The following is a 22,400-nucleotide window of genomic DNA, read 5'->3' as shown; positions in this document are numbered from 1 at the left end:
GGTACCGAGGAGGTGTCATGAGCCACAATAAATTTCTCAACAGATTCCTATGACCCTTGTGGAGGTGAAAAAAACCAGAAGAAATGCCTGACAGCTTCTGGGAGCTCTCCAGCTTTCCCGCCTAAATGCGAGCTGGGTAAGGGGGAGTGACCGGGCTAGGGCGGGGTCCGAGGCTGGGGCGTGGCGCGTTGATTTCCCCGCCCCTCCCCATTCCTTTTCCTCTGTGCCCCTCCCACACGCCTGTCGCCAAGATCCCGACAGGCCCAGCGGCTAGGAGAGTCACGTGAGGGTGGGCGGAGGAGGTGGAGGTTTGTCTCCGCTGTTTCATCTCTATGGCTGTCAGAAGTGGGCAGCTTTGACCGAGGAGCTGCTGGAGCTCGTGCTTGGACGCGTGAGTCTCGGACTCTGGAGGGTATGAGGAGACAGCAATTTAGGGAAGGCGAAGGGGAAGGGGATTGGCGAGACAGCCTTAGGGAACTGGGCTCCGAGGCTGGCCGTTTGTCCGTCCCTGGCATCCGGCTACTTCTCGGGTCTGGCGGGATACCTGTCTCTCCCTGATGCGCTCAGCTTTTGGTGCTGAGAGGAGTCCGTAGTCCTGCTTGCCTCCCGTCCTCCACTTTTCTTCACCCCAACCCGTCCCTTCTCCCGTCTCGGGAGAACTTCTCCCAGTGCCGGCTTCCCAACTTGGCGCCGACGCCCCCCTCCTCACGGGCGAGTGGGACACTCTAGTAGCCTTGACCGGCTCTCTTGGAATTTGTGGATGTGGTTGGAAGTGGGTGCGGGAGTTCACAGATGGATTTCTAATACGGAGAAATATTAACCACTGAATCGAAGTAAGTGAAAAATCTGTGAGGACTCAAAGGAGCAATGCAAAGTGCAGGTTACTCGGACTGTTCAGTTTTTAATCTTTTCCAGCGCCTTCCCATTTTCATTACGTTCTCCCTGTTTTCTTTTCACCGTCCCATTCTGGCCGGCCATAGACTGTTTTGAGAAAGAGCTAGATTTTATTGACTGTATGTGAATGATGGCGGAAGAGTTGAAAACAAACTGTTCTTTAAGTTGCCTTAAAGAACTGTAATCGTATGGTTGATGGTTTCTTTACCTTCCCTTTACCATGCCTTAAAAAATACAGTGGCCATTAGTAAATATAAGTAGAATACATATCTTGTAGCTAAGGGACTAGAGTAAAATATTTTATTCTCCCTGTGGTACCTTAGAAACGCCAATTTTCTTCCTATTTACCAGTAAATGTTTCTATCGCACTTGTTTGGGTGGCTTTTTTGATATGCCTTTGTTTATATTAAAACATCCCTTTTGTGCACGTGGGGAAGTGATCTGGCAGTATTAAGAAAGGAGTTTGCATTTCATTAGGTGAAACAAGTTCGGTGTTGATAGTTGTAGGAGAGTTTAGGTTTCATTGGCCATATGACAATAATAAACGTCAGCATCTTGAGACAAAGGTGTTGGCCAGAATGACCCACCTACTGTGTTTCTGGTGTGGACAAGGTAACGAGCTTTTTGAATGTTGCCTTATCCTAAAAACTTTAGAACCCATTGCCACTTTTCTGTAAGAAGGTAGCTTTTGCCTCCAGCTACTCTTTGTCCCCACCGTTGGCATGTCTCTGATTGTCTCTTCCACTTAAGAGCATCACTCTGGCTACCTAATGTATCAAGCAAGTGTCCCTGACATCTTCTAAGTGTCCTCACTGAGAGTCGTAGAACATAATATTAACAAAAAGTGAATATTCTGGAGTGGCTTGTGTGCCTGGGGAGAAAGGGAAAGAATGATAGAAACTAATAAAAGCTAATAAATGGAAGAGAACAAAAGTGTTTATTGCTGTCTTCCTTTATATTTACTATATTCAGTAGATTGTTTACATTCCTAAGAAGTGAATCTCGAGACTATCCTGTATTTAAGAATAAAACAGGCTGGGTGTGCTGTCTCAGGCCCATAATCCCAGCACTTTGGGAGGCCAGGTGGATCCCTTGAATCCAGGAGTTTGAGACCAGCCTGGGCAACATGGCAAGACCATCTCTACAAAACACAAAAATTAGCTAGGTGCATGCCTGTAGTCCTGGCTACTTGGGAGGCTGAGACAGGAGGATGGCTTGAGCCCTCGGGGTTGAGGCTGCAGTGAGTGGTGATCGTACCATTGTACTCCAGCTTGGGCAACAGAGCGATACCCTGTCTCTTAAAACAACAACAACAAAAGAATAAAACGATATGAAATTTCTCCATAATGCAGTATTATGCAAAATAATTATAATTGAAATATTTAACTGACCAACTCCTTCAGATCTTATGCTATTCAGAGTTATAGGACTAATATAATTGATAAAGCTTTTTTAAACCCACTTTTGCCACTTTCAGTCTTTAAAGTTAGCTTTATCTCTTGAGCCATTTTTACAATGGCTGCAGCACGTGCTGAACATTAACCGTTTTTTCCATATACAATTGTTTAATGTATCCCTTTTAAAATGAGAACCAGTTTTTAATTAATTCACTAATTAATTAAATAGAGATGGGTTCAGCCATTTTGCCAAGGCTGGTCCTTTTGTTGGGGAGTGGGAAAGGAGTCTCACACTGTTGCCCAGGCTGGAGTGCAGTGGTGTGATCTCGGCTCACTGCAACCTCCGCCTCCTGGGTTCAAGCAATTCTCCTGCCTCAGCCTCCCAAGTAGCTGGGACTGCAGGCGAGGCACCACATCTGGCTAATTTTTTGTATTTTTAGTAGAGATGGGGTTTTACATGATGGCCAGGCTAGTCTCCAACTCCTGACCTCAGGTGATCCACCTGCCTCGGCCTCCCAAAGTTCTGGGATTACAGGCCTGAGCCACCACACCCGGCCTGCCCAGGCTAGTCTTGAACTCCCAGACTCAAGTGATCCTCCCGCCTTGGCCTCACAAAGTGCTGGGATTATACGTACAAGCCACCATGCCTAGCCACAAGAACCAGTTTTTTTAAAAAAGGTTTACTCAAACTGTTTTTTCCACTCATATTTTCCTTTTCTTTTCTTTCTTTCTCTTTTCTCCCTCCCCTCCCCTTCCCTTTTCTTGTCTTTTTTTTTTTTTTTTTTTGAGATGGAGTCTCGCTCTTTCTTGTCTTTTTGACAAAGTTTCACTCTTGTTGCCCAGGCTACAATGCAATGGTGTGATTTCGGCTCACTGCAACCTCTGCCTCCTGGGTTCAAGCGATTCTCCTGTCTCAGCCTCCCGAGTAGCTGGGATTACAGGAGTGCGCCACGACGCCTGGTTCAGTTTTGTATTTTTAGTAGAGATAGGGTTTTACTATGTTGGCTAGGCTGGTCTCGAACCCGTTAACTCAAGTGATCCGCCTGCCTCAGCCTCCCGAAGTGCTGGGGTTAGAGGTGTGAGCCACTGTACCTGGCCTCCCACTCATAATTTAAAAATGAAAATATTGTAATAGCTTTATTTTGTGCCAGAAGAAGAAGGTGATTGTTTTTAGATGGATATTCTATGTGCTTTGGTAAATTATGAGAAAATTGTTAATACTTTTAAGATATTGAAATATGAATATCTGAGCATATTTGAGAAGAAAACATGGGCAATATTTTTAAATGTTTTAAATTTCCTATTATAAAAGTAATATGCTTATTTTTGAAAAATGGAAACATTATGGAAAATACAATATTGAAAGTCAAAGTCCTAATTTATCTTTTCTCTTACTACCAGGTAACCCCTGGTTCCCTTTGCATATTTGGGATTCAGTGTGGAAAAGTAATTAAGGCTCTGGAGTCTGATTCCCTGGGAAAGATAGTAATACCAGCACTAGGCTTATTTCCTTCAACCTCAGAAACCCAAGAAGAAAGAGAACTTCCCTTTCTCCGCAGTTCCAGCACACCACTGTATGGTAGTTTCATTGACCTGACTTGGGTCTTTGCCCATCTTAGAGAGGCAGTCCCTGTGGCCAGAGTGATGGAATGTTTTGTGTGGCTAGGCTTGGAATTTGTCCCCATCCTGGAGTGGGAAGGAGAGGGATATAGTTTGAAACCATTTGCATTAAGGGTGGGTGACAGTTCCTAAAGAAAAATTGAGGTGATACTTTCTGGAGAAGAGAGATTGGTTGCTGGACAAGCAAAAACAACAGATATTCACTAAAATAATTTTTGTGGGTTTTTTTTTTTTTTTATTAAGAGAGCTTGGGGCCGGGCGCGGTGGCTCATGCCTATCCCAGCACTTTGGGAGGCCAGGGTGGGCAGATCACGAGGTCAGGAGATCGAGACCATCCTGACTAACATGGTGAAACCCCATCTCTACTAAAAAAAAAAAAAAAAAAAAAATTAGCTGGGCGTCATGGCGAGCGCCTCTAGTCCCAGCTACTCCAGGGAAGCTGAGGCAGGAGAATGGCCTGAACCCAGGAGGCGGAGCTTGCAGTGAGCAGAGATCATGCCACTGCACTCCAGCCTGGGCGACAGAGCAAGACTCTGGCTCAAAAAATAAATAAATAAATAAAAAAGGAACTTTGCTTCCTTTTGCAATATTAAAAATTGTATTTACAGTTTATGTGTTGGTTTTTTTCTGTTTTTAATGCTTATTATTATAATAACTTAAAGAATTTGAAAAAATTTAAGCTCTTCCTGTGTGTATCTGTACTGTTATTACATGTTTAGTACCTTTGGTCTGGAATATTCAGGTTTTATAACTTTAAATATATTATGTATTGGCCAGCTTGTTAAAATAAATTCTTGATATTTTTATTACCGTAGGTGAACTTGATTAGTAACTGCAGTTAATACATGGTAAATAAAAATGTTTTAAATATTTAAATACATGTTGTGGATATGATTAAATGCTTGGTTCTTTTCATTATTTTATGTTTAAACTGTTAGTATAGAAACCACTTAATTTTTTAAAAATTATTATTATTTTTTTGAGATGGAGTTTTACACTTGTCACCCAGGCTGGAGTGCAATGTCGTGCTCTTGGCTCACTGCAACCTCTGCCTCTTGGGTTCAAGCAATTCTCCTGCCTCAGCCTCCCGAGTAGCTGGGATTACAGGTGCCTGCCACCACCGCCAGCTATCTTTTTTTTTTTTGTATTTTAAGTAGAGATGGGATTTCACCATATTGGCCAGGCTGGTCTGAAATTCCTGACCTCAGGTGATCTGCCAGCCAAAGTGCTGGGATTACAGGTGTGAGCCACTGCGCCCATCCAAAACCCCTTTATTTTGAACATGGTATGTAAAATAAATTACCATAATTATAACTAATTGCTGTTACTGGGTGTTAACTTTAAAACTACAGTTAACACTAGTTTTGTATCTTTATGCCTTATTCTGATGGTTCATCGTTAAAACAATTTTTTTCTGTAGAAACGGGGTCTTACTATGTTGCCTAGGCTGGTCTCAATCTCCTGGGCTCAAGCATTCCGCCTGCCTTGGCCTCCCAAAATATGGGGCTTATAGACATGAGCCACCATGCCTGGCCAGTCTTGCTTTAAAAGCACGATAGAGTGGATACCTGTAAATAAGATACCTGTGGGTAAAACAGATAACAGAATGTTAGTTGAAAAAATTTAAAAAAAGGTAGCTGTGGAATTGTACAACCGTGAGAAGTGATTGACATTAAATATAATTAATAACCTGGCATTGAAAAGTTAAATATTGCCACATCGTGGGAGAGGTGTTTTAGTTCTGTTTATGAGGCAAGAAATGGCTAGAAGTAGACTCGTCTTTTTTTCCCCAAACTAACAGGGTGATCAATTTTTTGCAGATCATGAATGTTTCCTAGACTAATATTAAGTTCAAGATGGGTTTTACTATGAGAAAATTGAAACTTTAGTGTAGTATTTGAGAAAGATACCCATCAGTTAAGTATACAAATAGTGCTTGCATTTCTCTTCAAAGTGATTTAATGTTGCTTATTTAAAACTTGAAGTGCTTGGCCAGGTGCAGTGGCTCATGCCTGTAATCCCAGTACTTTGGGAGGCTGAGGCAGGAGAATAACTTGAGGTCAGGAGTTCGAATCCAGCCAGAGCAACATGGTGAAACCTTGTCTCTACTAAAAATACAAAAAATTAGCCAGATGTGGTGGCACACTCCTGTAATCCTAGCTACTTGGGAGGCTGAGGCATGAGAATTGCCTGAACCCGGGAGGCAGAGGTTGCGGCGAGCCAAGATGGCACCACTGTATACCAGCCTGGGCGACAGAGTGAGATTCCATCTCAAAAACAACAAAATCTTAAAGTGCCTATTCTAATAACCTTGCTTGGACAGTTAATTTGGATTTGGTGTCTGTTATAAGCAAAAATTATAATTTATATTTTGCTTTTTAAAGTTTGTTCTTTGAGTATGGGAATTAGCAAGCTGTTTTTTTCCTTTTTTTAAAAAAAGTAAACATGAATACTTTGCCTACCATCCTAATAAGATTGGGTCAGCACTGTAATATGGCACAAAAGAGTATTAGAATCTAGCTGTAATTTATCCTCCTCCCCTTTTTACTCGTTTTCCCATGTTCTAGTCAGAATGAGACACTTTTTGCTCCCCCTGTTTGCCATGTCTTTTTGTGTCTTTATACCTTTACATAGGCTATTTGTTGTACTTGGAATGCCTCTCCACCATTCTGCCATCTCCCAATAGATGAGCTGCTGTTCGTCGTTAAACTAGATTAATGAATTGTTGTTCAGTATGTAGAACCTCCCTCTACCCTCGGGTGGTTATTTTCCTTGTTGGTTCTCATAATTTACTTATCTGTTTAAAGTAGTCTTCTTACTTTGTGGAGCAATTGTATGTATTGTCTATTACATTGAGTGATTCTTGATGCCAGAAACTGGGTCTTATTCATCATCGTATACCGAGTACACAACAGAGTCTTTGTCAAATGTATAAGCTCAGAGCATGTTTGGTGAATAAGTGAGTAAATAAGATATATCATCTGTTTTATTTATTTATTGTTTCGAGACGGAGTCTTGCTCTGTTGCCCAGGCTGGAGTGCAGTGGCACAATCTCGGCTCACTGCAAACTCTGCCTCCCGGGTTCACACCATTCTCCTGCCTCAGCCTCCTGAGTAGCTGGGACTACAGGTGCCTGCGACCACGCCCAGCTAATTTTTTTGTATTTTTAGTAGAGACGGGGTTTCACCATGTTAGCCAGGATGGTCTCCATCTCCTGACCGTGTGATCTGCCTGCCTCAGCCTCCCAAAGAGCTGGGATTACAGGCGTGAGCCACCGGGCCTGGCTGATATTTCATCTTTTTTAAAAGTCACAATAGACAAAGGATATAATCCAACAAAGTAAGTCTGTACTTTGTAACCTTTATCAGTCTGATATATTTAGAGAATTTACCTGGACACATCTAGAAAATTCCATCCACATATTCTACAACATATCAACAAACAGGTTTCTAATATGTATCAAGACATTGAAAGGAGAGATGAAAATATGTTCTCTTCTTCAAGGACCTTACAGCCTAGTGGGGAAAACGGACAGATGAACAGATAATTACAATTTAAATTTAAGCTCATTAAAAATAAAGAAAATAAAAAATTCAGTTTCTCTTAGTTTTACTAGACATATTTCAGATGCCCAGTACTCACATATGGCTGGTGGCTATTGTATTGAACAGCACAGATACAAAGTATTTCTGTCATCGCAACCTGTTCTACTTGACAAGAGAAGAGCTGTGGTAGCACATTATAATTAAACGAATCTGCATTCTCTAGTTAGAGATGATAGTTAATTTCATTTCAACCAAGTTTCTTGTGCTTTTTCAATTAAAATTCACTTTTAGATTTGAAAGTTGTATTTTTTAAATTTTAAGCAGATTTTATTGTAATATATTTCAAATAAAGTAGCATTATTATTTTTTTCAGGTCTTTGACCTGCAATAGCATTTAAATTCAGCAATCTTAGAATTTGATTTTCAATGTAAGCATTGATATTGTCTGACATTCTATGCTAATAAGTCCTGAGATGGTACTGAAGCATAATGGTTAAGTGCAATTCCCTTGGGAGCCAGGGCAGTGGCACACACCTGTAATGTCGGCTATTTTGGAGGCTGAGGTGGCAGGATTGCTTGACCCCAGGAATTCAAGACCAGCCTGGGCCACATCATGAGACTTCATTTCAAAAAAATAATAAAGATACACAATTATTTTTAGAAAATAGAGTGTTTGTGATCAGAGAAACCTGCCTCTGCCATGCTATAACCTAAGGCAAACTGGTAGTTGTGTTTTTTATTTTGGAGATGGAGTCTGGCTCTGTTGACCAGGTTGGAGTGCAGTGGCGTGATCTCAGCTCACTGCAGCCTCTGTCTCCTGGACTCAAGCGATTCTCCTGCGTCAGCCTCCCTAGTAGCTGGGATTACAGACATGCGCCACCACTCCTGGCTAATTTTTGTATTTTTAGTAGAGACGGGGTTTTACCATGTTGGCCTGGTCGGTTTCTAACTCCTGACCTCAAGTGCTCTGCCTGCCCCGGCCTCTCAAAGTGCTAGGATTACGGGTGTGAGCCACTGCGGCCAGCCTAGGCAAACTTTTTAACAGCTTCCAGCTTTGCTGGTGTTTTGTTGTTTTGAGTTGGGGTCTCGCGCTGTCACCCAGGCTGGAGTGTAGTGGTGTGACCACAGTTTACTGCATCTTCAAACTCCTGGGCTCAAGCAGTCCTTACACCTCAGCCTCCTGAGTAGCTAGGACTATAGGTGTGTGCCACCACACTTGGCTATTTTTTAACTTTTTTGTAGAGACTCGGTCTTAATATGTTGCACAGGCTGGTTTCAAACTCCTGGCCTTAAGTGACCCTGCCGCCTCAGCCTCCCAAGGTTCTGGGATTACAGGTGTCAGCCCCCATGCCCAGCAAGCTTTGGTATTCTTATCAGTGAAATGGGAGTAATAATAATATTTACCCCAAAGGGTTACTGAGGACTAAATAAGGTAATGGATATCAGGTACTTAGCATAGTACCCCTCACAGAGTAGTGTCTATTAAATGCTAGCATTAAAAAGAGTTTAAACTATCAGTTGTTCAATTTTTTTTTAATTGAGGAAATTGGAGTATGGACTGGTGTTAGATCATACTTAGGAATGGTTAAATTGGTTGAGTATAACTGACATCATTATGTCAAAAATCCATATTTTTGGAGAGACATGACAAAATGTATAGCAGTGGAATGATACAATATTTGAGTTAAATAAATAATTCAGAGAAAGAGATGAATAAAAGGGACAAAAAAAATTGGTCTTCTGTTTCTGGTGAAGTAGTAGTAACAGGGACTAGGCTTACCCTCCTGCCTGAAACAGCTAAAAAAGCAGACAAAAATGTGTAAAACGGTGGTTGTCTAGATTTTAAGCATTGTGCAGCCAAGGAGAGTAATCCCTGAAAGATAGGAAAGAAATGAGATGAGGTCTATGATTGCTCTGGCTTGCTGCCTGGACAGTTTTCCAGCTGCACAACAGGGACAGGGAACCCAGGCAGAGCACAATAGTTTCCCTTAATTGAGGGAGTCTGGGGAGGCCAAAGCATCTGGAGTTTGCAGGGCAGAAAGCTGGAGATAGCTGCAGAGAGGGAGAACTTCAGAGAACTGCAGAGGATCCCTCTCAAGTATTCTGCTGAGAACTGATCAGTGGATATATGTGAGGAAACTTTCTGAGGCCAGGAAGGTAATCACTTGAAAAGATCAGGTAAAACAATACTTGCCGAATTAGGAATAGTGGTGTTTTTTCTTTTTTTTCCACCAACCAGAGTGGAAACCATCTTACAGGTCATTGTGTAGACTCTCTCTTTTTTTTTTTTTTTTGAGATGGAGTTTCGCTCTTGTTGCCTAGGCTGGAGTGCAATAGCGCGATCTCGGCTCACCACAACCTCTGCCTCCCAGGTTCAAGCGATTCTCCTGCCTCAGCCTCCCAAGTAGCTGGGATTACAGGCACGCACCACCACACTCGGCTAATTTTGTATTTTTAGTAGAGATGGGGTTTCTATGTAGAGTCTATTAAGGGTTTTGCCCTAATAGTGGGTAAATTAGCCTTGAACTAAATACTTCTCCAGCCCAGCCTGACAAAGCTTAAAAGCAAGACCTGAAAGGGCCAAAACTGTTCCCTACTAATTTAATCATGGCCCAGAATAAAGCTCAAAAATAGTTATAGGAATACGAGAAAGCACACAAGGTAAAATTCACAATGTCTGGCATCTAGTCAGAAATTATTAGGCATGCAAAGAAGTAGGAAAATGTGACTCATACTGATGAGAAAAAAAATTAGAAACCAAAACAGAAGTGACACAGATGATAGAATTAGTAAAGAGGGATTTAAAACAGTTAGCATATTCCATATGCTCAGGAAACTAGAATAAAGATTGAACTTTTTTTTTTTTGACAGAGTCTTGCTCTCTCACCCAGGCTGGAGTACAGTAGCGCAATCTTGGCTCACTGCAAGCTCCGTCTTCTGGGTTCGTGCCATTCTCCTGCCGCAGCTTCCCAAGTAGCTGGGACTACAGGTGCATGCTGCCACACCCAGCTAATTTTTTGTAGTTTTAGTAGAGACGGGGTTTCACTGTGTTAGCCAGGATGGTCTTGATCTCCTGACCTTGTGATCCGCCCGCCTCATGCTCCCAAAGTGCTGGGATTACAGATGTGAGCCACCACGCCTGGCCAAGATTGAACGTGTTAAATAGAGACATGAAAGGTAAAAAGACTCAAACGGAACTTTCGGAGATGGAAACTATAATGTCTGAGATGAAAAATACGTTTAATGGGATTAATGACAGATTAGACATCAGAGAAAAAAGCCTAAGTCAAGACTCATGAAATATACAAAATAATCTATGTAGAATTCTTGCCAAAAATACTTAATTTGTGATCTAACTTTTAGATGTAACTTTCCGTTTACAGGAAAAAAAGAGGAATAGAGAAAGATTTAATACCACACCACAAGTGTGCTGTGGTGCTGTTCACACCTGTAATCCCAGCACTTTGGGAGGCCAAGGAGTGAAGATTGCTTGAGTTTAGGAGTTCAAGACCAGCCTGGCCAATGTGGTGAAACCCTGTCTCTACTAAAAATACAAAAATTAGCTGGGCTTGGTGGCACATGCCTGTAATCTCAATTACTGGGGAAGCTGAGATACTTGAGCCCAGGAGGCAGAGGTTGCAATGAGCCAGGATCCTGCCACTGCACTCTAGCCTGGGCAACAGAGTGAGACTCCGTCTCAAAAAAAAAACAAAGAAACAAAACCACACCACAAGGAAGCCATCAGACAAATCCACAATGTGAAAAATGCTGCAATATATTTGCCCTTTTCTCTTCAGAAATTAGGGTTGTGCTATGATTGTACAACATGGTGAGTGTATATGCCACTGAATTGTATGCTTAAAAGTGGTCAAAATGGTCAATTTTCTGTTATGTATATTTTAGCACAGCTTAAAGATTTGCCATTTTAATAATTTTCAAGTGTACAGTGGCATTAAGTACATTCACATTGTTATGCAACCATCACTAGCATTCATTTCTAAAACGACTTCCCAAACTGAAACTCCATACTCATTAAAGGCTCATTCCTCATTTCCCTCTCCCTGAAACCCCTGGCATCCATCAGTGTAGTTTCTGTCTCTATGATTTGACTATGCTAGGTGCTTCATATAAGTGAAATCACAAAGTATTTGTCTTTTTTTTTGATTGGTTTGTTTCTCTTAGTGTAGTATCCTTCAGGTTCATCTATGTTGTAGCATATGCTAGAATTTCCTTCCTTTTGAAGGTGAAATGACATGATGAAATCTTGCCATAATTAAGAAAAAAAAGGGCTGAATAATATTCCTTGTATGTATGTATCACATTTTACTTATCCATTCATCCATCAGTGGACACTTGGGTTGCTTCCGCCATTTGGCTGTTGTGCACAGTGCTGCTTTGAGCATGGCTGTACAAATATCTATTCGGGTCCCTCCTTTCAATTCCTTTGGAAATATACCAAGAAATAGAATTGCTGGATCATATGGTAATTCTATGTTCAATTTTTTGAGAATCTGCCACACTTTTTCTGTAGTGCCTGCACTATTTTTTTTTTTTTTTTTTTTGAGACGGGGTCTCACTCTGTCGCCCAGGCTGGAGTGCAGTGGCCAGATCTCAGCTCACTGCAAGCTCCGCCTCCCAGGTTCACACCATTCTCCTGCCTCAGCCTCCTGAGTAGCTGGGACTACAGGCGCCCGCCACCACGCCTGGCTGGTTTTTTTGTATTTTTTTTAGTAGAGACAGGGTTTCACCATGTTAGCCAGGATGGTCTCGATCTCCTGACCTCGTGATCCGCCCGTCTCGGCCTCCTAAACTGCTGGGATTACAGGCTTGAGCCACTGCGCCCGGCCTTAGGTGTATTTTAACACAACAAAAACTAAAGTTGTAAGGGGAGAAAAAGGTTATGTGTGAGGAACTCTTCTAGATTAAGACAGACTGTCTAGAGAAAACCAAAGATAATGTATCATGTTTGTATGGATCCTTGTTTGAAAAATCAGCTGTAAATTTTGGGGAAGTTTCTATGTGTTCTAGTATTGGAAGATACTAGGTAATTATTAATTTGAATAAATTTGATAATGTAGTTATGTAGGAGAAAATATTGTAGTTGTGTAGGAGAATATAGGGTACAGCCAGGTGTGGTGGCTCACACTCATAATCCCAGAGCTTTAGGAAGCTGAGGTGGGAGGATCACTTGAGGCCGGGAGTTGGAGACCAGCTTGGAGACCAGCCTGGACGACATAGTGGGACCTCGGCTCTACAAAAAATAAAAAAAAAAATTTAGCCAGGCGTGTTGTCACATCCCTGTAGTTCCTAGCCACTTCGGAGGCTAAGGCAGGAGGACTACGTAAACCTAGGCTTTTGAGGCTGCAGTGTGCTATGAGCATGCCACTGCACTACAGCCTGGGTGACAGAGCAAAACCCTGTCTCTAAAAAAAAAAATTTAGAGGTAAAATGTTTCTCCTAATGATGTCTGTAGTTTACTTTGAAATGATTCAACATAGAAAATAGTTTGTTGAATAGCTATATAGATAAATGGATGAAGCAAGTATATCAAAATGTTAATTGCTGAATTTAAGTAATGCACATATGGTGTTCATAATAGTAGTCTTTGAAATTTCCTGCATGTTTGAAAGTTTTAAAATAAGCTATAAAAGTTTGATGTTAATATTTTTTTCTGAAAAAGAGGTCATTTAAACAACTTGCTTTTATTTTTATAAATAATTACTTTTAATCTTTAATATTTCTAGTTTTTCTTTATATTATAGATTTTATCTTATAGATACTGCATCTTTTCTCTCTCTCTTTTTTATTCTTTGTATGTAATTCGCATGCATTTTAGGAAGTGAATTTTGTGTCGTCTTCACCAGTGGAGTATGCATTCTTCATATATATCCCAACTTTTTTTTTGAGACAGAGTCTCACTCTGTCACCCAGGCTAAAGTACAATGGTGCAATCATAATTCACTGTATCTTAAAACTCCTAGGCTCAAAGAGTCCTCCTGCCTCAGCCTCCTGAGTAGCTATGGCTACATGCATGTGCCACCTTGCCTGGCTAATTTTTTTAAATTGTTTTTTGTGAGACAGGGTCTTGCTATCTTGCCCAGGGTGGTTAGGAACTCCTGGCCTCAAGTGATTCTTCTGCCTCAGCCACCAAAGCTCTGGGATTAGAGGCATAAGCCACTAAACCTGGCTATATTCTACTCTTTTGAAAGAGTAATTCGACTGTCAAAGCCTTGGCATAACTCCCATTACTCTTTTAGCCTAGAGGTTTAATTTCATGCTCTATAGGAAAATGGCTCCTAACTCGTTAATAATTTCCTTTTCAACTGCATGTTTTCTTTAGGCTCAGATTAAAGTCTGGTCAGCTCCTGAAATACTTTGTGTACTGTGTTAAGATTCACGTAGTGTCATTTTTTTTTTTTTTTTTTTTGGTTAAGAAAATAGATGGCAGACTCTAGTGTTATTGTGGGAAATCTGGAGTTCTATAAGAAATTAAACATTTTAGCCTTATGAGTCTGGGATTTTATTTATTTCTTTAAGCCTGTTTACTAGTTGATTTTCCCAATATTAAGCACATACACAGATTTCTTTCTGTAGCATAGTTTGATAGGAAGATGATGAGGAAGGGAGTTACCAAATCTGGTTTCAGTTTCCAATTTCGCTGTTATCTAGCTTTGTGATTTTTTGTTTGTTTGTTTTTTGGTTGGTTGGTTTTTAAGAGATAAGGTTTCACTGTGTTGCTCAGGCAGGAGTGCAGTGGCTATTCACAGTCACTGTGTAGCACTGTAGCTTCAAACTCCTGGCCTCAAGCGATCCATCTGCCTCATTTTCCCAAGCAGCCGAGACTATAGGAACACACCGCAGTGCCCAGAGAGCTTTATGACAGTGATGGAGTTGCTTATCACCTCCCTGGACTGTTCCCTCTCATACTGAAATTTTGAAAAATGTTAAGGACTCTTTCAGCTCTAGTATTCTAGTATATCACTCCTTTAGTCTGTTATTTTCAGTGTTTGAGAGTATTGGGGTAGACCATATATCTCATCAAAACTGGGTTTTTTTCTTTCTTTCTTTTCACTTTTATCTTATTTCTTAACGCAGGGCTCTCTTTTTAGTTTTTTTTTTTTTTTTTTTTTTTTTTTTTGGGATGGAGTCACTGCAATCTCTGCTGCCCACGTTCATTCAAGCAATTCTCCTGCCTCAGCCTCCCGAGTAGCTGGGATTACAGGCACGCACCATCACACCCAGCTGATTTTTGGATTTTTGGTGGAGACAGGGTTTCGCCATGTTTGCCAGGGTGCTCTCGAACTCCTGATCTCAGGTGATCTGCCCACCTCGGCCTCCCAAAGTGCTGGGATTACAGGTGTGAGCAACCACACCTGGCCTGTTTTTTTTTAAACAACAAAAATCTTAGATTTTAATCCAGTTACTTGCCTACTTTTTTGTGGCAGCAGGAAGTTTTTCTTTGTACTGATAAGCATATTTATTACAGTTTTTCCTTTGGCTAGTAAAATAGAAATATGAGATAAAGTAATGTATCATGTTGTACTACATAGTCTCCATTTGCCCCTCTGTATTCACCCTCTAACCTTCTCCACTCAGCTTTATGCTCCAAGAGGTTGCCTTTTATAAGCTACATCCATAAACTCTTTTTTTTTTTTTTTTTGAGACAGAGTCTCGCTCTGTTGCCCAGGCTGGAGTGCGGTGGCGTAATCTCGGCTCACTGCAAGCTCCGCCTCCCGGGTTTACACCATTCTCCTGCCTCAGCCTCTGGAGTAGCTGGGACTACAGGCGCCCGCCACCTCGCCCGGCTAGTTTTTTGTATTTTTTAGTAGAGACGGGGTTTCACTGTGTTAGCCAGGATGGTCTCGATCTCCTGACCTCGTGATCGGCCCGTCTCGGCCTCCCAAAGTGCTGGGATTACAGGCTTGAGCCACCGCGCCCGGCCCATAAACTCTTTTTCTTTTGTAATCCAGTAGGGTTTGGCGAAGACAGAAGTTGGGAGGACAGTGATGTCTGGGTGTGTATTTCCCTGGCTCGCTCCTTGTCAGTGGTAATAGTTGTATTCCTTTGCTGAAGGCCACACAGCTTCTGTCAGCTGTTTCCCAAAGCTGTAACTACAGTTTACTGAGTTCTGGTAATTCCAGTATTACCTTCCCTGGCCCACTAAGGCCCACTGTCTTCCCACTCTTTATGTTCAGAGTGCTTTACTATCTCTTGTTGGTTTTTGTTAACTCTGCTTGTGTCTTTGCAAACAGTCTTTTTAGTAAATTCTCTCTAATTACACCATCCTTGGCAGTTTTTGTTCTCTTAAAATTTTAAATCTCAGATAAATGATGAATCAGTTGCCATATTCCACATAATTTGGACTAGATACATTTTTCTTTAAAAAAAGTGTCATAAAATATATATAACATAAAATTTACTTTTTTAACTACTGGTTTTTTTTTTTTTTTTTTTTTTTTTGAGAGAGTGTGTCACTCTGTTACTTAAGCTGGAGTACAGTGGTGTGATCATAACTCACTGTAGTCTCAATCTCCTAGACTCAAGTGATCCTTCTGCCTCACCTTCCTGAGTAGCTGGACTATAGGTGTGTACCACCATGCCAAACCAGTTTTAAAAATTTTTGTAGGGATGGGGTCTCACTGTGTTGCCTAAGCTGGTCTTAAACTCCTGGCCTCAAGTGATCCTCCCCACGTTGGCCTCCCAAAGCATGGGGATTATAGATGTGAGCCATCATGCCTGGTGTGACCACTTTTTAATGTATACTTCATTGTCATTAAATACATTCAACATGTCATGCAACCACCACCACTTTCCATTTTCAGAACTTTGTCATCATCTCTAAACAGAAACTCTGAACCCATTAAACGATAACTTCCCATTTTCCCTCTTCCAAGCTCTTGGTAACCATTAATCTATCTTCTGTCTCTGAATTTTTACTATTTTAGGTACCTCATATAAGTGGAATCATAAGGTATTTGTTCTTTTGAATCTATCCATATTGTACCATATGCCAGAATTTCCTTCCTTTTTAATGGCTGAATAATATTCCATTGTGTATACATACTGTTAAAACACTTTACACAAATTAAATTTAACAGCTTATTTGAGCAAAGAATGATTTGTGAATTGGCCAGCCCTCAGAACCAGAATGGATTCAGAGCAACTCTAGGGCTGCTTCATGGTCAGATAACATTCATAGACAGAAAACAGGAGTGAGGTCCAGAAATGGCTGGATTGGTTACAGCTAGAGTTTGCCTTATTTGAACTTGGTTTGAACAGTTGGGTGCCTGTGATTGGCTGAGGCTTGGGTCCTTGCTACAAGAGTAGGTCTATTTATACATCATTAGGTTACAGCTAAGTATGGAGAAACATTTAGGCCAACCTTAAAATATGTACGAAGGCAGCTTTAGGCCAAACTTAATTCGACTAACAATAGCTGCATTATTTTACATTCCCACCTACAATGCACAAAGGTCCCAATTTCACCACATTTTCTCTGGAAAATATTCTAGTTTTTTGATAATAGATACTCTGTTCTGGGTGTGAATAATACCTCATTGTGGTTTTAATTTGCTTTTGCCTAATGATTGATGATGTTGAGCATCTTTTCATGTGTTTATTGACCATTTGTACATCTTTGGAGAAATGTCTATTCAAGTCCTTTCCTCATTTTTTGAAAAGGATTCAAATGGTATTTAGGTTAGACAAAAAGAAGCATTTTGGCCAGGAGAGGTGGCTAACGCCTATAATCCCAGCACTTCGGGCTGCCGAGATGGATGGATCACCTGAGGCTAAGAGTTTGAGACCAGCTGGCCAACATGGCAAAACTTTGTCTCCACTAAAAAAAATACAAAAATTAGCTGGATGTGGTGTCACATGCCTGTAATTCCAGCTACTCAGGAGGCTGAAGCAGGAGAATCACTTGAATCCAGGAAGTGGAGGTTGCAGTGAGCTGAGATTGCACCACTGCACTCCAGCTTGGGTGACAGGGTGAGACACCCTGTCTCAAAAAAAGAAAAAAAAAAAGCCTTTTCTTTGATTAGAACAGTATAAAGGAAAAAACAATCTGTATAAGAAAAACAAAATTTTCTCCTCTCTTTACTCTCACTCACAACACGCAGTCACTCAGCACTTCACTGCCTACGTGAGATGTGTGGATTATTTCCCACACTAACCAATATCTGATACTGGTTGAATGTCCTACAGTTCAGTTCAATTCTGGTACTAACTAGAGTTAGTGTAGACCCCCCACAGGTTAAGGGTTGGGTCTCACTAAACTGTTCCCCCTTAGATGCTAATCACATGCAGTAGGCTGCCAAGTTACCCACTTCTGTCCAACCTCACTGTGAACTGGAGGTACCCACAACCTCCTTCTTGGGTTTGGTCATTTGCTACAGCAGCTCACAGGACTCAAGAAAGCACTTTACTTACTATAACTTGCTTATTTTTTTTGAGATGGAGTTTCGCTCTTGTTGCCCAGGCTGGAGTGCAGTGGTGCGATCTTGGCTCACCGCAACCTCTGCCTCCCAAGGTCAAGCGATTCCCCTGCCTCAGCCTCCCGAGTAACTGAGACTACAGATGCACCACCACGCCCAGATAATTTTTTGTATTTTAGTAGAGACGGGGTTTCACCATGTTGGCCAGGATGGTCTCGATCTCCTGACCTCGTGATCCACCCGCCTCAGCCCCCTGAAGTGGTGGGATTACAGGCATGAGCCACTGCGCCCAGCTCCTTTTTTTTTTTTTTTCTTTTTGAAACAGAGTTGCACTCTTGTTGCCCAGGCTGGAGTGTAATGGCGTGATTTTGGCTCACTCCAACGTCCGCCTACCGGGTTCAAGCTATTTTCATGCCTCAGCCTCATGAGTAGCTGGGATTATAGGCTTGTGCCATGATGCCCGGCTAATTTTTGTATTTTTAGAAGAGACAGGGTTTCACCATGTTGGCCAGGCTGGTCTTGAACTCCTGACCTCCTGTGATCCGCCCGCGTTGACCTCCCAAATTATTGAGATTATAGGCGTGAGCCACCGTGACTGGCCTATAACTTGCATATCTTAAAAGGATAAAACTAAGAAACAGCCAGATGTAAGAGTTGCATAGGGCAAGGTATAGGGGAAGGTTATATATGCCAGGCTCCTTATACCTTCATGAGTTCCCCAGCCTGGAAGCTGTTGGAATGGTCCTTTTAGGTTTTTATGGAGACTTCATCATGTAGGCATGATTGATTAAGTCGTTGGCCAGGATAATGTGCTCAGTCTTCAGTCTCTCTCCTTTCCCTGGAGGCCAGGACTGAAATCCCACCCAGACTGAAAGTACCAACTTTCTAATCACATGGTTGGTTGCACAGGAAATCAGCCTCATCCTGGGATTATTTTGAAGCCCCCATCCCCACCATCAGTCATCTCATTAGGATAGAAGAAGACACATCACTTCAGAGGTTTCAAAGGTTTTAGGTGCTGCCAGGAAATGGAATGAAGACCAACATATAGATAAATATATTTCTTATTATAAATCACAGTATTACAAATAGTAAGGATAGATAAGTTCATGATTAACTCTTACTTAAAAAAATTTGTTTTTGAGATGTCGTTTCACTCTTGTTGCCTAGACTGGAGTGCAGTAGCGCGATCTCAGCTCACTGCAACCTCTGCCTCCCACGTTCAAGAGATTCTCCTGCCTCAGCTTCCCGAGTAGCTGGAATTACAGACGTCCACCACCACGCCCAGCTAATTTTTTTGTATTTTCAATAGAGATGGGGTTTCACTGTGTTGGCCAGGCTAGTCTTGAACTCCTGACCTCAGGTGATCCACCCACCTTGGCCTCCCAGAGTGCTGGGATTACAGGCATGAGCTATTGTGCCCGGACTTACTTTTTAGTTTTAATTAAATATTTGCATTAAAGGGAAGATATTTAGGTTTACATAGTTATGTAACATTTTAGTGAAATTTCTTTCTTTCTTTTTTTTTTTTTTGAAATGGAGTCTCACTCTGTTGTCTAGGCTGGAGTGAGGTGGCACAATCTTGGCTCACTGCAACCTCCACCTCCCAGGTTCAAGCAATTCTCCTGCCTCAGCCTCTTGAGTAGTTGGGACTACAGGCATGCGCCACCATGCCTAGCTAATTTTTTAATTTTTAGTAGAGACAGGGTTTCACCATGTTGACCAGGCTGGTCTTGAACTCCTGACCTCAGGTGATCCACCCACCTTGACCTCCTAAAGTTCTGGGATTACAGGTGTGAGTCACCATGCCCGACCAGTGAAAATTATATTACTTAAAATAATACAGTAGTTCCATGATATCTGTGAGGATTGGTTCCAGGACCCCCTCAGATACCAAAATCCACAGATGCTCAAGTCATTTAGATAAAATTGTGTAGTATTTGCATGTAACCTGTGCACATCCTCCTGTATACTTTAAATCATCTCTAAACTACTCATATCTATTACAGTGTAACTGTTAGGTAAATAATTTAAATTATTATCACCGTCAGCAGCATTCTCTTATATTACCTTTCAGACTATCACAGAGCAAACCCCACAGTTGGGATTCAGCCTGGGAGGCCATGTGGATTCTTGGCTTTGCCCAAGAAAGAATTCAAGAGCAAGCGTAGAGTAAAGTGAGCAAGTTTATTAAGAAAGTAAAGGGATAAATGAGTGACTACTTCATAGGCAGAGCAGCCCTCATGGGCTGCTGGCTGGTTTTATTCATGATTATTTCTTGATTAGATGCTAAATATGGGGTGGATTATTTATGAGTTTTCTAGGGAACTGGGTGGGAAATTCCTGGAATTGAGAGTTCTTCCCCCTTTCTGACCATATAGGGTAACTTCCAGACATTGCTGTGGCAGTCTTAAACTGTCCTGGTGCTGGTGGGAGTTCCTTTTAGCATGCTAATGTGTTGTAATTGGCGTGTAATGAGCAGTGAGGATGATGGTAGCTTGTTTTCATTGTCATCTTGGTTTTGGTGGGGTTTGGTTGGTTCTTTACTGCATCCTGTTTTATTAGCGGGGTCTTTGTGATCTGTATCTTGTGAAACCAGTCCTGCCAAACTTCTCAAAACAAATATTTATTCATAATTTGCTGCATGTTAGGCATTGTACTCAGCATTTTACAAGCATTATTGCATTTAATTCTCATTATGGTCATTTGCGATAGTGTAATCATTTACTTTATGGAAGCACAGAGTTGCCACGTCAGGAATAAAACATACTTCTGATTGACTGCAAAATTGATGGCCAATAAGAGGTCAAGTTGGTTATGATCTGGTATCTAGAAATGATTAGCTGTGTTACCTAGAGTAAGATACTTAACTTTCTGAGCCTCAGCTTATTGAAGCAGAACAAAACAAAATCTAACAACAGCAGCACATATTTACCTATATGTTCAGTAGCACTTTCATTTGTGATCTTCTAATTTTGCTTTAAGTCCCAAAGTTTAAGACAACATCTTCAAGTAAGCAAGGGAGATTCTTCTTAAAAAGTACTTGAGCAATTAGAAATAGAAGTAAAAGTTTAAAAAAAAAAAGGCAGAAGACTGGGTGCGGTGGCTCATGCCTGTAATCCCAGCACTTTAGGAGGCCGAGGAGGGCGGATCACCTGAGGTCAGGAGTTCGAGACCAGCCTGGCCAACGTGGAAAAACCTTATCTCTACTAAAAATACAAAATTAGCCAGGCGTGATGGTACGTACCTGTAATCCCAGCTACTCGGGAGGCTGAGGCAGGAGAATTGCTTGAACCCAGGAGGTGGAGGTTGCAGTGAGCTGAGATTGCACCATTGCAATCCAGCCTGGATAATAAGAGCAAAACTCCATCTCAGAAAACAAAACAAAACAAAAAAAGGCAGGAAAGTATCCTGTGAAATGTTGTTGTCAAGCCATGAACCTAGGTTTATTTCTAGAGAGAATATAAATATAGAGAGATTGTTATAAAATATTATCTATAAAGATGTTTGTTGCTTTGAATGCTAAAAAAGTTCTGTGGAATTTTTATGTATATAGAAAGAGATTTTCTTTAGCAGATGTATGTGTGTATATGTGTGTGTGTATAAAATCCTTACAGATTGACCCATACTACTAATTAGTTATTTGCTGTTAAATGAGACTAGAACATGTCATCAACTCAGAGTGTTGAATTTCTGCCACAGAATTGTTATTACACTTTAATACAGGTGTCCCATTTTCCTTGATTGGAAATTGAGTATAGTGTGTAAACCAAAAATAAAATTCTAAGCATCCCCCAACCATCTGAATGGTCCTCTCCTCTTGGCCAAGGGCATTCGGAAGTTAACCTGAAAAAACAGTTCAAGCCATCTTGGGAAGCAGGGGTTGGACATGCCTTGTTATGCCCTCCTCCCTTTTAGAATTCAGGAAAAGCCAACCAGCCTTAACATCAAGACTAAAGATATAAGATTTGAAGTCTTTATTTATTTATTTTTGAGATGGAGTTTCGCTCTTGTTGCCCAGACTGTAGTGCAATGGCAGATCGCGGCTCATTGCAACCTCCCCATCCCAAATTCAAGCAATTCTCCTGCCTCAGCCTCCAGAGTAGCTGGGACTATAGGCGCCCGCCACCATGCCCCACAAATTTTTGTATTTTTTGGTAGAGACAGGGTTTCACCATGTTGACCAGACTGGTGTCGGACTCCTGACCTCAGGTGATCTGCTGGCCTCAACCTCCCAAAGTGCTGGGATTACAGGCCTGAGCCACCGTGCCTGGCCATGAATTTCTTTTTCTTTCCTCACAATTCCACAGAGAGAATATTCATTTTAATGTAGATCTTAGCAGCCTCAGTATATGATTCTTTTCTTATGAAGTCAAAAACTTTTATCTTTCCACTTAAAAGAAGCACTTTAATAAAGTCTGGTGAAGCCTACCAGGGCATTATCACTTTGTTTGAGAGTGTGTGTTTGTGTGCATAGGTGGGCGATAAACTTGGAAAATGAATTTCAT

General features: G+C 41.4%; 1 protein-coding gene across 2 annotated transcripts in view; it reads left to right on the top strand.

Moving 5' to 3' along the window:
- Positions 1 to 210: 210 nt before the first annotated feature.
- The window catches only part of MICU1 (mitochondrial calcium uptake 1), a 255,950-nt gene continuing 233,760 nt past the window's right edge, over positions 211 to 22,400 (top strand). The window contains exon 1 of one of the 2 annotated variants that reach the window (XM_026455328.1): positions 211 to 391. The gene's annotated coding sequence lies outside the window, so the exon portion shown is untranslated. Of the gene's footprint in view, positions 413 to 22,400 lie in introns of both variants that reach the window. The other variant, XM_026455329.1, reaches the window with a different exon arrangement.

The sequence above is a fragment of the Piliocolobus tephrosceles genome, chromosome 9 (genome assembly GCF_002776525.5).
Source record: "Piliocolobus tephrosceles isolate RC106 chromosome 9, ASM277652v3, whole genome shotgun sequence".
Lineage (NCBI taxonomy): Eukaryota > Metazoa > Chordata > Mammalia > Primates > Cercopithecidae > Piliocolobus > Piliocolobus tephrosceles.
The sequence above is the reverse complement of the archived record's forward strand: the minus strand, read 5'-3'. Positions and strand labels throughout refer to the sequence as shown.